Below are 20,529 nucleotides of genomic sequence, written 5' to 3' on the forward strand. Positions count from 1 at the left end.
AGATTGAGGTTAGATTCATTCGGTAAATCATTGTTCGATGAAGTTTTCCTTCAGTTCTGAATTCGTGACTCAGACAAAAAAAAAAGCAGGAACTAAGTCCGACTATTTCGAAGCTCTAATTACCAACAAAGTGTCAACAAGTAAGCGACAAAACTTGTTAAAACAGAAGTTTCTAACAAGTAAATAAAATTTCCTTTAGCTTTTGCTTAAGAATTACAAATTTAACAACTGTTGTGGTAGAAATTCCCATTTTACTCATAGTACCTTGTTTACGTTGATGAAGGGTTAATGGTTTCTTGAGTCAAATTCTTTTGAATTTGGTGAAAAAATTAGTTCAATTCTTTTCGGCGCTAATCTATCTCGTTATGTTCTATTCTATGAGTCTCGATATATTGTCGTCTTTTGTCGTCTAAGAAATAACACAGTTTTCCGTAAGTGTACGTCAGTTTGGAATCATTTTGATTTCTTTGAAGCTTCGAAAAGAATTGAGTTTTTAATATCTATTTAAATCAATACCTTTGTTTTGGTTCGTTCAAAGACTTGAGATCGATATTATCTACAAATCGACGAGTTTGTGAACTTTTTGAAATCGTCCAGTTACTCTTTCGCCTGAAAAAAAAATAAGTTTCTTACAACTAACTGGTAAATCTCATTGCTTTTTCTAAATAACTTAATTTTTTTTGACATCCATAAAATCTAAGAAACCGCAAAATTTGTTGCCTTTGTGTTTACCGTGTTATGATATGACCTTAACTCAAAATCGATTATTTTGCACTGCACACCTTCCTGAAAATCGGAAGGTTTTTTTTTGTCTACCTGTCTGTACTCGTAAAGCCTGGTCGCAGATCCGAGCTATGTAAATTTGTATGGGATAAATTTTAGCTCAGCTAAATTTTTTGATTATTTGTATATGGGAGCTAAAATTTAACTCGATCTGCGTATACCAGGTTTAACTCGAAAATTAAGCTCTATAACGATAAATATCATTAAAGATTCCCATTAACAATAATTGTCGTGCGATGTAACGTGATTACGTGTTACGTCCGTCGCTGAATCGTTTTTCTTGTGACAACTTCAAGACTTTATTTTTTTTGGTTTATCTTTTAAACAAAAAACTTTCAGAGAGTATCAAAAAAACGGTTCCTTCCAAGTTTGAAATAAAACGACCTATCCTTTTTGGAGACATACATTTGTGCAGATCTTTTTAGGTCTAAAAATGTTTTCAGCAAGGTGACAAAAAAGTGTTTATCTCTTAGAAAGATTGGTAGGTAGGAACTGTAAAGGCCCCTTGGACCAATATAAAAAGATTATTATTATTCCTGTCCTGATAGTGTTAGCGCCAACAGAACACAATGAGAATGAGAGATAGTAAAAAATGTATGGTATTTTTGAAAAGGTTTTTAAATTGTATGTTTGGGATTTGTTGTTATTGCTGGCCGTACTGAGGGCATTTGAAAGTTTAAAAGCAACAGTCTACCAAATAAATATCATTCTCAGAAAATTTCTGCTATTAATATTAGATTAAATCTTGCTTTTTTCCAAAATGTTTGGTTTTTTGATTTTCATTATTATATTCTTCTGCCCGAAATATTGTACTCAAGATATGAGTGGATCTTTTGGTTTAAAGCAAACGGAGTAAATTGTTATAAACTTAACTTCTGGTGTTGTGGAAGAATGATTTATCTAGCAGCTAAAAAATTTACTGTATCAAATGTCAACAACGCACAAAAGTGTAGTATTAATTCACTTTAAGTTTCAAATGCAAAACTAGGAATCACAAGACTTGTATACCTACGTCATACAGGCTCGTGTATAATTAAAAAACATATCTTAAAATTCTAAAAAAATTCTTAAAAAAATAAGCTTGCTGTAGTAAATATTCTTGAATATTTCAAACTGTTAAAATTTTAACATCAAAGAAAAACTAATATATAAACCAAATAATTCAGATCGTGAGTTTCGGAATAACTCAAAAATTATAAAGAAGTTGTAAAATAACTCTGGTAGAATATATGGTTAAAGTTAAATCCATAGTATTTTAATGAGGTTTGTTTTGGGTAACAGTTTAATCGTAAAGAACTTTCTTATTTTTTAACCGAAGGCAAAAGGTAGTAAAAAATCCGCTGTAAAAAATATAATACGTATTATGTATAAACGGTGCGTAAATGGTTATAAAATAACCTCAAAGTTGTATATAACTAGTTTTTCTTTATGTGTGTTTTAACGGTTATAAAAAGCCGTCAAGTTAATAAAAGTTTATAAAAAAACCATGCACACATTAAATAAGTTATAAAACACTATCACTATGATATTGTAAAAAAAAAAACACATATACACTTTAAGAAATGTTGTAAAATCAATTGATTGCAAAAAAAGTTATTACCATGCTGTACAACCTTTAGATCTTTTTTTCTCAATCTTAAGTGCCTGAATCTTAGGAACGAATATCAATAATACTCCAAAGGCTAAAAATAGTTATCCTTATAAGTAAGAAAAATACTTCTATGGTGATTTTTTAGAAATAACCTTTTGTATACAATGTGATCCATATTGCGACAAACTCAAAAGATGTGAACATGTGCCACCAAATTATGATCATTTCGTTAAAAATACAATGGGGCATATTCATAGTCGTTTTTAGGCCCTACCCAAGTAACAATTTAGCTTTCATAAGGGTCAATGCAAGCTATTTTTTGGCTTTCATAACAAGAAGGACAGGTCTTATGCAAATCATTTTGTCGCATTTTACCGAAATTGCATAGGACTTTCCTTCACAGGTAATCCGCAAGCTAATACCTTGTGACAAACAGCTTAAAATGGCTTTACGGAGGTCTTCCTTCAGAGGGTTTGTCTAATGCACAAACCGGATTACTTGCGTAGGATGTTATAATAAGGCATTATAGAAGTTGTTGAAGGTGTTGTAGAAAATGTTGAATTTATGCATAAAAAAAGAGAATTTGTTGAATTTTATTTCATTTTTTTTATTTTCTTTTGATTTGTTCTGTTTTGCATTTTCTGCATATCATTTTATTTATTTTAATTTTTTCCTATTTTGTTTCTTTCCCTTTCTTGGAAACTCCACTGCTTTTTCTGTTGTTCTGGAATGATGAGAATATTATTTTAAATGAAAAAGAACACATTTTTTTATTTTCATCACATGGCCCGGCCAGGAATCGATCCCAAGTACCTCTGCATACCAAGACAGCACCTTACCAGTAGACCATGCTCGAATATTAAAGATGAGTGGAAAATTGGGAGCTAATTGAAACCTCACATTGAAATGCAATGTTTTTTTCTAATGCGTTATAAACATTGCATATCTGCAGGATAAAAACTTTGCATACTTACAAGAACCTCTTGGAACAGGTGTTATAGAGGCCTTCTGTCACTTGAAAATACAAGGCTTCTTTAGAATGGTTAAAACAGGTCTTATAAAGGTCTTCTTTAACTGATATTTACAAGGCTTAACACTTCTAGATAGCCTTAAGGAGACCTCCTTTCTTTCCAAAATGGATGGCTTGCGTAAGTAAGCTTTAAATTAAACGTATACAAACTATGGCTTGTCGAATCGAACAAAATGGACCTTATGCAAGTAAAATTGTTACTTGGGTAGTTTATCCTGGACTGACAAAAAAAAGTTATTTGCTTTTGAGAAAGAAAAACCAGAAACTAGGTGTTTTTTTTTTAATGAGAAATCATGTTTGAGATACCTTTGAGGGCGTCTGGCAGGGGAAATGCTGAAAAGAAACGGGCTTAAACTTTCATTTTCTAATCCAGGAATAGACATAGAATATTAATTTGTTACCATCATACGCTTATACCTAACAGAAAATAAGTTAATAGGTTTTTTATTAGAAAAATGCACTTTAAAATGCTTTGCATATCTGGATATGTTCGGTTATACCAAAACTGCCAAAATATGCTGCCGGCTCTTAGACTATGATGACCGGCTGTTGTATTTTAGTTTTTTTTTTTCTTTTGTTAAAATCAAAGCATGTAATTAAACAAAACCTTACTAGTTACTTCTATAACATTTTTATAACCATCTAATAGGACGAATACGTCATAGCAGCAGCTATAGGGATTAGATAAAGTATATGAATGATTTATATCACCTCTCACTTCTTTAACAATTTTACTTCAACTTAGAACGGTTAAAGATGAGCTATGATTATGAATATAAACAACTTTTGTTGGTTGGAGTATGAGTAGAAAAGATGACTTTAAAGATACTTTATGTGCACATAAAAAAAAATTTTTAAATTCATTCTTTTCAAAAAATGATAAAGGAAAACAATCAAACGCCCACAATGTTGTTTATTTATAAAACTGTCTTGACTTATTTAAAATAAAATTATTTTCTAAATTCTCTTCACAAAAACCCTACTTAACACAAATACCAAAATTTATTCTCTCTGTCATAAGAAACAAAAGGTTTTTTTTCCCTATTAACCATTTGACATTCTTACTTACTCGTATAGGTAGTCATTAAAAAAAAAAAGAAAAGGAACTTGATATTAAGGATATAAGTAGATATCCTTTGGCAACAAAAAAATTCTATTTTCAGCACATTCATACACACCACCTACATCTGTGGGCTTCACATTGAAAAAGAAAAGATACTCACATTAAAATCCTTATACAAGGTGCAAGAGTAGGTATATAAATTCGCTTTAAGCCTTTTTATTTAACTTAATGTCGAAATGGTTGATGTTATCAACCCTTTTTTTTTTTTTTCTTCCTAAAAATAAAACTTCCCCATATCGTGTTGGAGTAGGTATTAGGTATTTCCAAATACCAAGTAATGACTAATCGTTCTTTTATTTTTTTTTTTTTTTTCATATAAAGACAATGAAATTTATAAAGAAGTCCCAACACCAACCTTTAAAAAAAATGAAAAAAAAAAAAAAATTCTCATCAATTATTAAGCTGACTATATCCCATTTGTCACACATGACGAATATAAAAAAAAGCTAAGGGTATAAATATCCAATTAAAAGAAAAAAAAAAAAATAAAAAAAAACATACACAAAAGTCTCAAATTCCATTCCATTATAATTAATATCTACTCAAGCTCATTGTCTGTCATTATTAAGTAAATACTTTTTGCCAGGCATCCACAATAAGTAAGAATGTGTTTAAAAATACTCATACTACCATTTGCCAACCCTCTTTACACTTTCTAGAATGGTTGACGTCTATCAACAACACGCTCATCAGTTTAACGTTTTAACCTCTGTTCACTTTAATAACACAAGTCGAGGCATTATTTTCAAAAAAAAATATATATAAACCATTCCCTTAAGACTAAAATACTGACTGACTGTCACTTAAGACACAATCAGCCCCTCGCATGCCAAAAAAGGATGAGTTTATTTTTTGTTCACTACCCTCCTTTCTTCACACAAATAAATATCCACCAGCAGAACCTAAATAATGTAGGAAATGAAAAGTCCATTAGGAATAAGAATTCAAGACATTTACCGCCACTACGCCACCATACTTTACCATACCATCGCCTGATATCGTTTTGTTTTGTGTTTTGCAATTGAAAGACTTGGAATTATTTATTGGTAAGGTAAATAAATTATGATTTCTTGGTTACTCTTGGCAGGGTTTTTGGTATGGATTTTGTGTGTGTGTGTGTTTTTTCAATAATGTCGAAAATATAATTCTTGCAATTAATTGGCACATTTGATATAATAAATTATGCAAAAGATGCATCTTTTACTTCAACTACTAATTACAATTTATTTGAAAATTCTTGACCTATAACATATTGGAATAATTTGCCATCTATTTGGCACTAAGGTTTAATCAAGATGTGTCCTAACCACAATTCTATTTAGAGCCAACTACTTCCTTTAGTTGCATAAACAGTATTTAAATCTTTTTGTAGGAAAATTAAGCATTTTACTCGTTTCCGTAAAACGTTACGTAACGCGTTACGGAAATAACATTCAATTATATTTTTTTATAACAAAAAATCTGGTACAATTTTCATTTTCGAAAATACAAAGTCAAATAACAATTACATTTGAATGAATATTAATTCAATTCAAAGAATTTATCAGGAAGCTTTAAAAATATTTGATGTCCAATGGTATTTCCATCATTTCCATATGATACAAAGTAAAATGGCATACAAATTAAAAATGACAGTTTGTTGAATTCCAACATAAACCACAAGCAATCACTTTTTCTGGGAAATATTTTTCAACTGAATATGAAAAACTAACCATTGTGAGTGATTTTCTAGAAATTAGTGGCTTAGTGGTTGAATTTATTGCATTTTTTCCACTGGTCACATTATTTCTCGTAAAGAATATAACCTTTTTTTATTTTCTGTATAAAAAAATATTTAAGTTTTATTTATAGTTATAAAGTTATTAATGCATAGTAAGAATTTATTTAATATTTTGTACCCATATAGTTGATTTTCCACCATTTCCACACTGTCATTTCCGTGTTTTACAATGGAGTTACGGTATAGTAACGTGCGTCGTCGCCAGTTGGCATGGAAATCTAAAACCATTAAAAATGCATTTTTTCTTTTAAAAATTCAATGCAATATTTAAAATACTTTCCTCATTATAGTTCGATTCCCATCATTTAAATATGAAGGTATGAAAAATGTTGTTTAAAACAAAAAATTGTATGTTTAGGCAGATATAACTTTAACAATCTCTAGTGCAATGTATGGGTAAGACACATGAATTTAAGGTAATTTTTGATGCTTCATCCGATGAAATTAAAATTAAAGCAATCCAACCAACCAGAACTATTTGCAAGAATTAAACTTGATATGGAAGAGGATACTACAATCCATATTCTATTACTTCGATCATTCCTCAGTTTTTTTTTTCGTTTGTAAAGCTTAAGACCGTGTCTGCAGCACTGTTTTGTAAGTTGCATGTGCTTGCCGGCATTCATCATCAAACCAGGGATCAAAGGCTTCATTTCTGAAGGTTCCTTGAGAAAGTTGCCACTTAAGAGGCATAGTCGACAAGCCTAAATCTGTTTTTGGACGTGTTGTCGTGCAGGAAAGGATTAATGCTTTCAAAGATGACATCTCTTTCCACTTTTGCATTAAAATCACCCAAGATAATTTTAATATCGTAGCCAGAGACCAGAAATAACAGTCAACCTTTATTTTCAATCGGTTTCTCTCTAAGAGTTACCACATTACTTTAAATAGTTTTGGTTAAGGTTTGAGATTTATTTTTTATTTTTTTTTAAATATCTCTCAATGGTTGAGATTTTTACAAAAAAAAATAAATGGAAAAGGTCTGTTTTCGCTGAAAATAAATCAAAAATGGTCAATTCAAAGGAAAATGTCGAATATGTCAAGAATGTTGAATATGTCAAGAATGTTTTTATATTGCAAAAATAAATATGAAAAGGATGTTTTTTTCTAAGCTTATGTATTAAATAATGTAAATAACTATCTCAAAGTTCTTTAGACCCAAGATTATATCTCTTTGCGTTTAAAGTAAAATCTAAAGACGAAAATGTGTTTTCCACTGTGATTTGAGTCGCTGCTAGAAGTGTTTTCGCCCGCCAAACTTCAAACGGTTATATCTCGGAATTTTGAAAAAAAATGAAAAAATTTTGTTGATGCCATAAGGTAGCGGGAACTCTAACCTACATTTGGGTACCACTCCCGTCCCTGTACTTGCACGCGTTCTCAAACCGGGAGAACTTGAAAAATCAGAAAAAATAGGCACGAAATTTTTTTTTAAGGAAAATGTGGCGGACTAACATGAAAGGAGATTTTTTTAAAATCTGACAATGTGCAAAGCGTAGGCCCATGACACAAGCTATCATTTGGCACCACTGCCAAAATTTTATCTCAAGCGGTTTAGTTTCCAGGAGCGTTCTTATGTTTAGGGAATTTTTCGAAAAATAATTTAACCCAACATAATCTCGGAATTTTGAAAAAAAAAAATCGAAAAACCGGATTATACCACTATCGCGTAGATGAGAATATAAGAATACGTCTCTAGGAATTGATTTGCAGATGAGATTTATTTTTTTCGACCGAAATTTTTCTTTTTTTTAAATAAAGGTTATTTTATGACTTTTATTGAAAATGGCCGCAAATGAGAGTTATTAAGGAACCTTTCAAAAGGTTGATTTGCACGTAGGTTTTTTTTGGGGAGCTCGTAGAAACTGTCTTTGGTGATATCGTCGTTCGTGAGAGCTTGGGTGTAAATCAGGTTTATATTGGCGAATTAATCCTTTGATTCAGAGTATTGGGACGATATTGTTGACGCAGTTGAAAATCAGGAAATTCCACCTGAGTCTTGGATTTTCTCTTGACCGGCCCTTTCCATTTAATTTCTTGGATGGTAGTTTTATCAGCCTTATAGCAGTCAAGGGCCTTCGCTTATTGGTTCGGTTGCACGATAAGAGATCTTATTTCGCTCCTACTTCTGACCGGGCAACTACCCCGACCTCAGGAGCCGCCAAACTGGAGGGCCAGGACTTTAAATAACTCCAAGAATGAGAGGTCGGTTAAGCTGCTGGATACAACCCACGTTTTACCCTGATTATTTCACCCTTAAGTCATCCACGTATTCTCAGTTTCAGTGCTTATTATTTTATTTCTCAAAAAAATTACATTTGTATCAGAAGTAGGATATATTTTCTCGGTTTTGACCTAGAACATTCTAGTTTCGTTAAAGGGCGTTGGCTGTAGTTATAAAAATTTGTTACAATATGTAACAAAATAATTACCATATACGTAACATTAGAGAGCCTAGATAGAGTAGATGAAAAATTTTCCTGTGAATACATAATTTTTTCCAACTTAAATCGATTTGTCATGAAAAAAAAATCTTCATTTCTCCCAAATATACGCTCCTCAAATAAAATATACGTAATTCTCAGACAATTTTCACAGAGAAGAAGAAGAAGAAACCTTCCAAAAGGATTCACGACGGCGAGAACGACGACGAAGAAGAAGTTTGTGCCATTTCCATTGTGCCAACGCCTCGTCCTAAATTTTTCCTACTCACATATCCCTCTGCTGAGTAGAGAGTTGTATACCTACCCGAAATAAGAAAAATAAACAACGCCCCAGACCTGCATCAAATTGCGGCATTAAAAGACTCATATATACACACACAAGCAAAAGCAAGCAATCACCCGTCGCCGCCGCCCGGCGTCACCCGGTGTGGAGGGTACACTTCTACACTACTCCTCTCTTTTTCCAGATATATTCCACTTGACATGTCCCAAAAATAGTCAGTACACAGTTTTTGGCTATCGTCTGGCGTAATGGCTGCAGTCAGTGTCGGTGTCAGTTTATCTAGACTCGAGACTTTTATTTCATTTTTTTTTTCGGTTTTTTTGTATCTTTTTTTTACTGTAAGAATTTTTATTTTAAGTTCGCCGTCTGGTCTATGTCGTTCTTCGTCTACATATTCAGTCTTCTATATGCGTAAAAATGGACGACAATCAAAATGTGGGATGGGGCGGTAAAGCAGTGGGACCGAGCAGGGTGATGGTTTCGGATTGTTGTCTGTTTAAACAAAACCCAAAAACTCAGTTCAACTCTTTTCAATCCTTTTTTTTTTTCAACTGCTCCTCATTCGAGAGAGATTTCATTCGTTTTTTTTTTGCCGGTTTTTCCCACAAAGAGCAAAAAAAAAAAAATAAATAAACTTATTTTCCCGGCCGGCCATACTTTATCGTTAATTGCATCTTATCCGCACTTTGAATCGCATAGCTGCTGTCGTTGTATTTCGAATAGGATTGGAAAGGGGGCTGGGGGTATAAATATCGGTTCGCAGTTGGATCGGGAATCGGAAGGAAGAAACGACTGACGACGAAAGAATGGAAACCTTCAACAATAAATCGATATGTGCGCACTATTTTGCTTTAAGGCAAGGCTGCGAACGCGAAAAGCGAACGCCCATTCGCATATACATAGTACTTCATTATACTCTCAGACACACCACTCACATACTCGATAAATATAAATATTTAAATAATCTTTTAATTATCATCAATTAGTAATTATTTATTAGACCACAATAATGAGACTGCCAGAAGTAAATTGTTTGTGTATTTCAAGCTGGAGCGCTGCTGGCTGGAGCTTGCTTGCAGATGCACAATCATTGATTTCTTTCTGTGGGGGGATATTGTGTTTAATCAAGCATCAGGCGTTTATATTGTGCTTGGACAATGCGTTGCCGTTGGGAATATTGAAAGTTGTGTTTTTTTTTTTTACTTTTCTTCTTTTGGATAAGAAGGCAAATAACTGAATAATTAAATATTGTTGGTTTCTCACTTCTGAGAATGCGGATTTAAACGTTTTATTCAAGTTTTTAATTGATATTTTTAGGATGATTAAGTTTGACGGCAATAACTCCAGGATTTTTTGTTCTAGGATGATTTTAAGATTAAGATCTTATAGGTTTGTCAATAATTGTTCACCTTAAAAAGTCTATTTTTACGAAATTACTGATAAAATATGATTGCATTCAAGACCGCTTTAATGTCATTAGACATATCGCTGGCTGAGAATTATAATTGTGTATTTCATACAAAATGCAACAAATGAGTTTTATACGCCAAAATTTTCGTAATTTCAATGGCTTTCAGATAAGATTAAAAAAAAAAATTAGAAAAAAATTAATGGCGACGGTACAGGTAAAAAAGACATACAACTTTCATTATTTCACATAAATGTATTAATATAATAAGGTACTATGTTATTCAAATTGCTACATAGAACCCTTTTGCTGATTTTTTTAAACAAAAAAATACATTGATTTAAGTTACATTATAGAACTTTTTTACGCAAATTTTTCAAAATGAAATCTTATGGAAAAGATCTTTTTTTTTAACTAAAGTAAAAATAAAAGATCGTTTGATGTTTCGCTGGTATTGAGCAACAGGGGTGGAGTCGGCTAACTTGATAGTCAATAGTTGACAGTCAAAAACGACGATTTTGCAATAATTCATTCGGATTACCTACAATAGATATTCTTACATTATAATTAAATTAGAATAATGTTTTTTGTGTGCCAAGAATTGGAAGTGATTTTTTGAAAACTTTTTTTTCATAATCGAGGTTGGGAATTTCATAGTTCGTATTAATAAACCAAAAGTTAAAGAAACACTTAGATTCCTTAACTTAAAACAAAAGAAGTCAAAACACAAAAAGTACCTAAAAAGTACCTTCGGACAAACCTAAAGCCGATGGCAAGATATACTAGGATAAAGCAACTGTAAACGAGATTCAGCTTTCACCTTAGTACCCAAAAAACAAAAATATTAAACAAAAAATTTTTAGTTAGTTGGAAAAAAATTGAGTATTTTTTTTTTCAAAGGTCAAGATTTTACTCTACTAACAAAAGTGAACTCTTCGTTATTCATCTTTACAATTTTATAAGTTCATTTCTATTTATAGTTTCATCGAATAAAACTTTTTTTTTTAACTTGAAGCAAATTTACTTACATTATACATACATGGAGACAAATAAAGCACTTAGAATCAAGATGATACTCCTCTAAAATTCAATCCTCTTAAATTAATAAGATTTTTAATAAAAATAAGTAAAATTTTATTAAACTTTTTTTTTAAATCAAAGTGAACTTCATTTTATCAAGAATTTCTTCTCAAGAAAATTTAAGTGTAGATACCTGCTAAGATTGAAATGATTTTTCGTTAATTTTATGTGCATTCTTATTAAAATTAAAATATTAAACAAACTTTAAATTTTGTTTGGCATACATTTTGCACTGTACCTAGATGATTTTCTAAGACGACTGTCTTTTTGGCAAAAAACCATGCAAAAATCCGATTGATTTAATACAAATTCTAATTGTTTTTAGCATGTCTTTTTCTGTGTACCTACCTGATTCAACAAAAGCAGGAATTGTTGTTTTCTACAAATGCAACAACGTGATTTGTGGTATTTTTTTCTGTTATTTAAAATAGAATTTGACTGTTTTGTGCAAAACTCGAATAAAATTAAATTAAATCAAAGCCTATTTCACGATGAAATCACTTTTTTTTTATAAAATCCATTTAATACATTTGTAAGCTCTTTATAACTATAAGGTTCTATGTTGAACATTTGAGAATTTTTTGCAAACTATTTTATGAAAAGGTTCTATGTCATTTTTTTAAAATGCTTATAAAATCCTTTTTAGTGGTGAAATTAATGTTTTTTCATGGTTTTATGACTTTTAGGGTCCTTTATAAGATTGCATCAATACTTTACTGTTATGTAACTATTTTATCCAAAACCAGCCTTAAAAAACTTTGAAATCAATTTTCTGAAAACAAAGGGGAATTGACATACAACCCTATAATTCTCAGTAAGCGATATGTATTTATGGAGCATATATGGTTTGCTGTTTTCTAAATAATCAGTTTGAGCCAAAATATCCCTGAATTGACTTAAAAATTTTAGAACACTCAAATTCGAAAACTAAGCTTATTTTGTGTAGATTTAAAGAAACCAACCTTGGAAGTTGAAAAATTGTTTTTAAAAAAATTCTACCGGTAAAGTTTAGTTGGAGATTTTCTTTTTTTGTACTTAATAAGCCACGAAATTTCAAATAGATTTTCAAATCTATCAAAATGCCTAAAACTTTTGAAGTATGCATATTTTTTTTTTGACGTGGTAACGTTACTCATTTATCCTCCATTCTGCATGAGCCTTTTTTCAAGTGTGCAATTAAAAAAAGTTAAAAATAAACTATTATAGATAAAAAAAACCTTAACTTGTTTGAAAGGTTATATCCTAAACGTAAAATGATATAGTAAAAAAGAAATTTTCTAAACAGTTGGGCGTAGAGAGTTGATTTAAAAAAAAAAATTAAAAAATTTCAATACTGAATTATTAACGTTTTTCAAGTGAAAACTTCTTTAGTATCGTAGTGATTTGAAACAAGATGAAACGAAAAAGCGACAGGAAAAAGCAATTGATTATAAATTTGTTGTTTAATAGATAGATGAATGAATTTTGTACTGTATAATTGTTCAAAATTTCAATTAATTTCATATCCAAAATCCTGAGATAACGGTGAAAACATGTTCTTTTTCTAAACACGTTATATCTTTTGATCTTGAGCACATATACACTTTATTTAACTTTACACAATCTTAAATTGAAAAACTTGAAAGATACCTCAAAACACCTGTGGAGATCTATTGCCGATAACTAACCACCTGTGTAGGAAGTACCGTAATATCAGTTTGAAATTTCTACATGGTTGGATTTAAAAAAATTCTTACTTTTTTTGTAAGCATAGTAGAAATATGACTAAAGCGTCATAATAAAAGATGCAATAATAAGCTTTCAGATTATATAAAATTTACTGTAGGTTGTCATATAAAAAAATAGATTTAAAGGTGATTGAAATAAAAAAGGTAGATAGATTTTTTCAATTTTTTTTTTTTTTTTTAAGAAAAATAATTTTTAAAGGTTTCACTTCTATCACGTGTTATGGGTTATACCTGCGATAATGTGGTTATTATAAGTAGAGAAAATGTACAGAAATTTGAGATATACTAATGGAAAGATAATTAATGAAAAAGTAGAAAACTAGGAGTCTGATACGGATTTTTATTTTTCTGGGGCCCTTGTTTTCGAAATATGAAGCTTTGAACAACACCTATTTTTAGGAGGATTTTTGAATGTTTTTTTTTTTTTATTTTTAGTAACTTTTAAAAGCTTGCGAAAAATCTCAAATTTACAGCACAAAAAGGTGAAATTGATTTACGTATCTATGTGCGCAAAAACTTGAATTTTCTAAAATGAGTTTTTATCGAGAAAAAGTTAAAACAATTTTTGTTTGCCACAATAATAAAATAAAATTTCACTAAAAATGCTTACTTTCACAAACAAAACACATTCACGATTAGAACATATTAAAAATTGTGTAGCTTGAGTTTTTGCTTTGGTATCCGCCTCTCGATCTCTAACCAACTCACATTTTTGGTGCATTAAAAACAAATTTATCTCTGAATTAAAAAAAAACTTCAAAAATAGTATAATAACGTTGTTATAACTCTCGACTGAAAAGGTAAAGTATCTTAAGTCGACTTAAGATGTTTCGCGTTTTTTTGTTGAACCTCAGTGCCATCTTAAATGCCTAAAATTCTATCTTATCGGCATCTTTCTATCTCACCCCTTTGCTTTTTTATGCACAAAAACAATTTCATCTTTTGTTCAAAAGACACATATATTCAAAACCTTAAGTAGACTTAAGATTATATTGGGTTAAGACTTTTGATATTATTGTGAAATCTTAAATTATCATATGTTGACTTAAGATATTTTCGCTCGTGCAAGCAGAAACAAAAAGTCATCCTTAAGTTGACATAAGATAAAATATTTTAAAAAAATTCCGAAAGAGTGTGAAAAGGCAAATCATCTTATGTCAACTTAAGATGTTGGAAATTAATATAAAATATAATTTATAGAAAAGTCAAACTATCTTAAGTCATATTTAACGTATTTAAGCCCTTATAACGGGAAAAATATTTAGAATATCTTTTTGAAATAAATTTTAATAAAAAAGATAATAAAATTTGATATCTAAATGTTTTATACAATTAAATCTACACTTGAAAGAATTTTTGGGAGGCAGCTTTGAAGTTTGTTTTTGCTCTCCTGAAAAATCATCAAAATTGACATAAGATACTTTACCTTTTCAGTCGAGACTTATCATAAAAACCGCTGTATGGCGTATGAGTGTTTTTTTTTTTTCTTAAAAAATCAAAAACCATTAAGAGGAAAAAAAATCTGCTGTGTGTTGACCCATGTAATTTGATCCTTGTTTTTTGAGCTTTTCTCTAATAATTGCATTTTAAACTGAAAAAAAACGAATTTTTCATTTTTTTTTCTTTAGTTAAAAAATTTCAAGTTCAACAACTAGGTAATAAATGTAACATTAATTACATTAATTACATTTGAAACTTTAAAAATTATTAAAATATGCTAGAGGTCCCACTGTATAACACCACGAACATTCGTGAAAATTTCTAGACATTTCAGCTTTAAAATCAAATATTTATAAATTTGATGGGGCACCCCTTAATTCTATGTAGTACTACAATAAAAAAGTGTACAAAATTTGATTCTATTTCGTCAACATTTAAAGATTGATACAAGTGAGTTCTTTTTGGGTTGAGGTCTTAAAATTTATTAGAATTTCATTTTGTCTCTATCTTCTGCCGACAGTTCTTATTATTGTGATATATTTATTATTGCACCCAAACCATAAAAACATCATATTTCTAATTTCTAATTGTTCAAATTGGCATATTCCGAAAATCCACTCCTACATATTTCTTCAACAAATTCAAATTTTCAATCATATTTTAAATTGATATTTAAGTTTTACCAAAATATAAAATAAATTCTTGCTATATTACATTTGGCATTTTGGGTAGGTATACCCAATAAAATATCTTTGGCATTTATACAATTTTATTGAATATTGTATATCTTCAAATACTCGTATAATTCTTATTATTTTGTAATCTATGGTATGTATACCTACTCTATTCCTCAACCTACTCTGACAAACATAATAAAATATCTCGATTTATATTTAATTTCTATCGATTTCTGAATAAAATTTTTCATTTTCTTTTGAAAAATGTCTCAAGTTTCAAATCCCTCTTCAATTTTTTTATCTCAATCAATTATTTTATTTATTAAAAAAAAAAAATAAAAATAATAATTCTATTCGTTATGTTTTTTCATATAACCAACAATAACGAGTAAGTACACAAGAAAAACAAAAATTATATTTGCATTGTACGAATGTACAGTAGAAATAATATTTTTTTTTTTCTTATTCTCATGGTATTATTGCAAATCTGCTTTTAAGCTTCTTTGGATCTTTGCCATAAAATATTTTATTTCATCATAAATATGTACTCGAATCGTACTAAGCCATGATAGATATTTCATTAATTAATTTTAAGTATTAAGCGGGTGGAAGTGATGGTGGTAGAGAGAGTGAATGTACGTATCTTCTACGAACGAAGAGTGTGTATCTTCACAGAAAGAATGGAGTTGGTTTTGATGGAAAACGCATATAAATATACAAAAGAAGCACTATAGAATAGAAGCTTCATCATCAACAAAAACAACCAACAACATTAAATAAATAAATACTATAAGACTAACTGATGATGATGATGATGATGATGATGATGCTTTTATTTATCTTTCAATCCAAACCAAATGTCATCAGTCAGATTGTCAAAAGGTCATTCGTCTCTTATTGCTATGGTTAAAACCATTGCCGCTCGTTGCTGTAAAATGTTGCCCTGTTGGGTTAATAAATAAAAATGGCTTCTTTCTCTTTTTTTGTTTATTTGTTTTTTTTTTTTTCATCGACAGGGCATTCACGATATTTTATATTGAATGCATCTTCCAGATGTTTCCATTCAGTTTCTCTGTAAAAAAAAAAAAAAAAATATTGCAATGGATGGAAGAAATGCGCGTGAATGGCCGCTTTTATATAGCCGGGAGCAAGTAGTATACTTCCTCTTTTTTAAAGACCGCTTTTGTCTTTTTTTGTTTGAAAAGTGCGGGTGGGTGTAGAAATGAATCATAAGATCAAAGGCGAAATACAAAACACGACTGTTATTAATTAATGCTTCACTTTTGTTGCTATTTCTAACTGTTTCTTTCATTCAGATGCACAAATATATATATTTTTTTTATGTAGGTGTGTCGTTGTCGGCATTGTCATTCATAAACAAGCTTCTTACGAAAAAGGCCTCCTCGATAAAAAAAAAGTTCTAGGCCAGTTCTCAATCTGGGGCGCTGAATTTGAAAGAGTGACTTGGCCCAGTCCCTGGAAAGAAGTCGCTTACCGTATTTGAAAGCCTGCTATCTCGCAGCCCTAGCAACATAGGGAAAATAGCACAGTGCCCGGAGGATTTCTTAACCCTTTCGAACCCAAGCTATGAAAATCAATATTAAAAAATGTTTTTTCGGTATTATCGGGTCAAAAACATCACAACTAAGAAATATGAATAGCAAAAAGTTCTTTTCCAAAATAATAAATAGCAAAACTAATGTGTTTTTCTCATGTTACATGTAAGTAACATGCTCTGCCTATGACCACCAAAAAAAGTCGGAGAACTGAGAAAATAACTTTTTATGAAACTATAATGTATGCTACCTTCTTCTAAGCAAAAAAACAAAACACTTTCTGCATTAACATTTTTTATATCTTTTTTTTTTCAAAATTATGACCATATATAAAAAATTTTTTTTTTCCAAAAAAAAAAAAAAAATGTGAATTTCAGTCCCTTTTTTGATAAAAAAAAATTAAAGGTATGATACTTGATTAACTTTTTGTAATAATCCAGTAACTAGGCATTATTACCTACCTTTCAATTAAGCCATCGTAACCTAAAAAATTGTTTAATTTAATATTTTTTACGAATTTAAAAAAAAAATGTTACATGAGAGTAACGCTGGGTCCGAAAGGGTTAAAGCCACTTTGTCGCATTTTGGTACGAGATCAAGGCTTTGATCTTTGATTCTGTGAGATTATCTACAAGTATGTCACAGAAAAATTTATTCCTCAGGGAAAATGTTCTATTCCTAGCCAGGGCATTGCACAGTGGGTCACCTCCCATACGAAGTGTGGTCAAAAATATAATGACCATTTTTTTTTTAATGAAACACCTGTATTATCATTTTATATGATTTATTATTGCAAAAAAATGCATCAAGTCAGGGGTCGAACTACGGCATACGTTCGTTAACGTATGGTTGCTATGCGTCCTTATTTTTTTCTACTAATTAAATAGAGAGAACAATAGTCAAAACGATAACGTATGATCGTAATCGTGTGCCGTAATTCGACCCCAGTTTTTTAAAATTTTGGTTATTTTCAAGAAAAATAAAAAAGGTAAAAAAAATTTTTTTTTGAAAATATAAAAAAAATGGTTAATGCCGGAAATGGACCTGCCTGTCAGTCGAGCACTTTACCCTTACCCTCTAGTTCAGTCTTTTATAAAAATAATAGTAATAAAAAGGAATTCTTTTAGTTTTACGTTGTAATTTTTTTTTCTCCGTGTATCGTCATTTAAACTCGTATTACTCGAAAAGGGGAAAAAACGGCGCTATTATTTCGAAAGGTAGGACGGTATTCTTCATTTCGTCCCGTTTCTGCTTGAACCTCGTAAGTACATTTTTTTAAAAGATTTTTTTTTCTGTTAAACATTGCTCTAAAACTTACAGATAGAATAGCTGCAAGGGTTTAAGTGTAGAAATAATTCAATTAATATGTGTAAAACATAACTTAATTTCCCTTTGTTCAATTCATATTTTTAATTTTGAGAAAAATGTATATTTATTTTAAGGAATGATCAAATTTTTTTGTGTAGATACGTGGTTCAGGCAGAAACGGGACGATTTGAGAACTTAAATTGTAGAGGGCACTCAAAGGCAAACCAACTAAATCTCTAATTTAATGAAAATTGAGCTAAATAAAAATGGTTAAAATTGCTTCGCTAACGAGCCCGATTACAATTAGCCTTAATGTTATTTAACAATATAATTTATGTTTTTAGAAAGTGTTAACCTTCTCGTTTAATATCCAAAACAATTTAATACTGTTCACAATTTTTAACACCCGCTATGACTATCGCAAGTTCACACCTTATAACTGCAGCGATTAAAAAACTGTACCTTTTTTTATATACCGACTTTGAATGGCTATTAAGAAATGAAAAAAAGGGTAACCGTCAAATTTTTTTGGTTTTGGTTCGATGGGAGATTGTAGAACGTTGTTTAATCATTGGATTTTAAAAAAAATACATTTACTTTTTTTATTTTTGACCTATGGCGGGACCCACTGTGCATTGGCATAAAAATTGAAAGACCGTTTCTTTTTCTTGCTGGTGACGACGCACAGTGGTTCCCTTCTATAGAGTAAGTGGAAAAAACCTATAAAAACCGAACGGGTGGACTGATTTGATTGAAATTTGGTATATAAATTAAATGAAACGAGTTCTCATCGTGGTTAAAAAATTGTGTGTCGTGCTTTAAAATTACTCATTTTTTTTAAAAGTTGTATTGATTAATATATTTATTCTTTTTATTTACTTTTTTTGTTCTTTTTTTTCTTAAAAATGTAAATGTCTCTTACACTTTAAGGCAAATTAAAACTGAATACAGAGAAGGTTTTTCAGAAAGCAAAAAATTAAAAAGTTTCATAAGTATTATAGCACCTTAAATTTATACTTACTAAACTAGCCCAAAAAATTAAGGGAACAAAAAAAAAAATTGTGATTTTTTTAGTGATTTTCGATAGATATATCTATAGTATAAAAATGATCGTATCATGACAAAACAAAAAGCATTGAAAGCTACATTCCTCTAATTTTAAACTAAATATTTTATTTCTAATGGTAAAATAGCTAAATCTTTGGAATTATTCAAATACCAAAATTTTCCAATTTTTTTTTGTTTTTACTTTTCTCTAAAAAAAGCGAAAAAATGATTTTTATTTTTATAACTATTTGGCCTTAAGATTCTTTATGTTTCAAACTTCTACGATTTACGATTTAGACTGCAATATCAGTCATCACACCAAAAACCATACTTTTGACTTTGACTATCAATATCTCAACAACGGATCTTTTTAAAGAGAATTTAAGGATACATTTGAAAATTTCATTTAATTCTCTACAAATAAATTAAGTTTAATTTGTTAAAAAAATGTTTTCTTGCATTTGAGATCATTTTAGAAAAGCTATCAAAAAAGGCCTTTTTATGGGTTTTTAGAAAATGTGCTGCTGTTTTATAACTATGGGTGATTATGAGCAAAATCAAATTCTTTTGAGTTTATTTGAACATTTTATTATTAAACACGTTTAAATTTTAGATAAACCAAAGAAAATTACAATTTTTCAAAAAAAAAGTTAAATTTTGAAAAAAAAAATCATATCGTTTTTGGATATTTTTCCTTTTTTGGAAAATTTTTGATTTTTCTTTATTTTTTGGCTTATCAGTGATGACTACATAGACCTCTCATAATGTAAAAAAAATTATTTTATCAAAAAAGCCGTTAAATTAGAAACGATAATACCGATTTCAAGTGCTGTTTGAGTGACACGCATTGCTACACTCAAGAAGCTCTTACGGGAGAATGGGTCAAAATGGGTCATTTGTTTTAACACCATAAATAGTATATATCATAAGCTTTAAATTAATACTAAAATGAACGTGGAGCATCGTGGAGCTTTTTTTTTATAGGCTGACAAAGAGTAAAAACTACTCGCTCTAGAGGTGTCTTTATATAATATTCTGGTTTTTCTGATTCAAAAGCAAAGTCAACAATCGGTTAATGTAGACTTAAGGACAAATATACCATTAACAACACTACATACTTTTTTTTTTTTTTAAAGCTCTATTCTTTAAAAAAAAATCGTCAAAAGTTGCAGAAAAAAAGAACGAAATTTCGAAAATCTTAAAGAATCTAGTTTGAGCTAAGTATACTTGGGACCAGGGCTATGCAAAAAAT

At 30.0% G+C, this 20,529-nt stretch overlaps 1 protein-coding gene across 3 annotated transcripts in view; it reads left to right on the forward strand.

Annotated features, from left to right (window-relative positions):
* The window catches only part of LOC129905092 (fibronectin type-III domain-containing protein 3A), a 400,083-nt gene that overhangs the window by 237,470 nt on the left and 142,084 nt on the right, over positions 1–20,529 (forward strand). The gene's annotated exons all lie outside the window — the stretch shown is intronic.

Source organism: Episyrphus balteatus, chromosome 1 (genome assembly GCF_945859705.1).
Source record: "Episyrphus balteatus chromosome 1, idEpiBalt1.1, whole genome shotgun sequence".
Taxonomy (NCBI): Eukaryota; Metazoa; Arthropoda; class Insecta; order Diptera; family Syrphidae; genus Episyrphus; species Episyrphus balteatus.